General features: G+C 45.8%; 1 protein-coding gene across 1 annotated transcript in view; it reads right to left on the bottom strand.

Annotated features, from left to right (window-relative positions):
• LOC121714171 (inactive dipeptidyl peptidase 10) overlaps window positions 1-2,500 on the bottom strand; it is a 39,823-nt gene that overhangs the window by 16,718 nt on the left and 20,605 nt on the right. The window lies entirely within an intron of this gene.

Here is a 2,500-nt window from a genome sequence, read left to right as displayed (position 1 = left end):
TGTATGTTGGCCAAGTTCTGTGTGTGTGTGTGTGTGTGTGTGTGTGTGTATATGTGTGTGTGTGTGTGTGTGAGTGTGTGTGTGTGTGTGTGTTATGGGGGTGTTTCATAGGGATGTAGTGCACATGCTACAGTAAATCAAAGGATGTTGTCCCACGGGAGATATCAGTTAAAGCCTTAATGATTTTTCAGGAACCAAATAAAATGCCATCCATCGATCAGCAGCGCGCTTCTGCAATGGCGAAGTTGGAGTCCCGCCATGCTGCTAAGAGACAAAGGCTCTTAGACAGGAGAGCTGCTCCATAATGGAATTGGATGTTACTTCCTCTGTGGCATTCTAAAGCAGGGAAATTTGATTTAGACCTAGCTCCTTTCTTGTTTTGAAAAGAACGGATTGACACCACATTTAACCTCAGACTGACATAAATAATAAGAAATAGTACAAAGACAAACTTGAAAAGCAAAATGCACTACATTGAATACAAGATTACAATAGTAACCCACTGTTTTATTTGAAAATAGATGGACAAAGTGCCATTAGATATGGATACAAAAAAAACACAGACTGCACAATGTCACTGTCAGTGCAAACTATACAAAAATGCACATAAGGGCAATTCCGCGCAAAACTGTCACATCCATGCCATGGTATTTAGTTGCCAACTACAACAATGGAGGATGAGAGTGTAGATGTTTAAGTACTAGTCAAAGTGTAGTCGAGGGAGATAGTGGTAGAGGAAGAAGGAAGTAGTAGTAGAAGAAGAGAAGTGTTTGGTAAGTGTCTAGTAAGTGCATGGTAAGTGCATGTTAGGTGTGTTGGGTTGTTAAAAGTGTTAGGAGATAAGGAGGTACTCTCGGAAGAGTTGGGTCGTCAAGAGCTTCTTGAAGATAGAGAAGATCACTCCTGCTGTGGTAGCACTTGGTAAGTCGTTCCACCATTGGTGAACTACAAATGAAAATAGTCTGGATTGCTGTGTGTGTAAGGGCGGCAATGCCAGATGAAATTTCTTGGAGGAACACAGTAGCCGAAGGGTAACATAAGCCTTTATGAGAGCAACCATCACTGTGTGAGCAAAGGGTAAGGTTAGCCAGTGGAGCTCAATGAACAGTGGGATAACGTGCAACCTTTTTGGTTGATTGAAAACTTGTCTGTGCCAAAAGCTGGGTGGTTGGGTGGTGTCTTCTGTTGAATAGTGCGAAGAAGGCCAACCGCGCAACAAGAGGCAACATGGTCAGAGAAGGTTAGCTGGTCATCAATCAATCATGACACCCTAGTTTCTTGCAGCCTTGGTAGGACAAAGGGAGAAGGAGTCTATTTTGATGTTGATCTTATGACGTATGGTTTATTTTTACTGGGAAGACCAGCCTTTCAGTCTTAGAGAGCTTTGTTGGAGGTGCTGTGTTCCTCCAAGTTATTATGTCAGAGAAATAATCCAAGATCCACATCGAGTCCGCGGTGTCATCAGGCAGGTAAGACAAGCATTCTCCACGGGCCATGCTCACCTGAGATAGGTGGCATCTGTGCGGTTATTTAAGGGTAAGGCTCCTGGGACACACTCCTCTTCATTAAGGTTAGGTACTAAAAACCGGGGAGCAAATTTAAGAGCGTTTTAACAGGCCGTGGCAGACAGGGAGGCATGAGAGAAATGATAGGAGAAGTAGCGATGTCATTGGCACTCTGTTTAAGTAGCTCTTTACGTTTTGTCAACAGGGCCAGAACTCCTCCGGCTAATAACTCATCATTAGAGAGTCGGAGAACAGAGAGACGTTTATGGATATGGAAATCTGTGAGTGTGTGTGGGTGTTTATGTGGTGTGTGGTGTGGTGTGGTGTGTGTGTGTGTGTGTGTGTGTGATCCTGCGTGTGAGCATTTCTGTGTGTGTTTTCTTGAACTGTGTGTGCCTGTAAGGAAGGGGGGATCTGAATGGAAGCTTCGCAGTCTCTGGTTAACTGTACGTGCAAGTGTGTGTATTTGTATAAATGTGCATACGTCTGCATATTGCTGTGTGTGTATGTGTGTGTCCACATGCACACATGTGTGTGTGTGGTGTGTGTGTGTGTGTGTGTGTGTGTGTGTTTATGTGTTTGTGTGTGTGTGTGTGTGTGTGTGTGTGTGTGTGTGTGTGTCTGTGTGTCTGTGTATGTGTGCTTGTGTGTGTGTGTGTGTGTGTGTGTGAGTGTCTGTGTATGTGTGCTTGTCTGTGTGTGTGTGTGTGTGCTGTGTGTGTGTGTGTGTGCTGTGTGTGTGTGTGTGTGTGTGTGTGTGTGTGTGTATGTATGGTAAGGGATGGGGGGGGCTTGTAACACAGTAGCTCCCTGTGCATGAGTCATAAATCCTTCCCCCTCGCTCCTGTCGGGAGCGCAGCTTGTCTCCAGCTTCCGTGGTAACGGTTTGGAGGAGAGTAAGCGCAGCGAGGAACGCTCCTGTAAACAGAGCGGGGGAGCCGGGCCGGGCGAACGGGAGGCCCTGCATCAAAGTGACTGCGATCCCATTCCGTCGG

Source organism: Alosa sapidissima, chromosome 7, assembly GCF_018492685.1.
Source record: "Alosa sapidissima isolate fAloSap1 chromosome 7, fAloSap1.pri, whole genome shotgun sequence".
NCBI lineage: Eukaryota > Metazoa > Chordata > Actinopteri > Clupeiformes > Clupeidae > Alosa > Alosa sapidissima.
The sequence above is the reverse complement of the archived record's forward strand: the minus strand, read 5'-3'. Positions and strand labels throughout refer to the sequence as shown.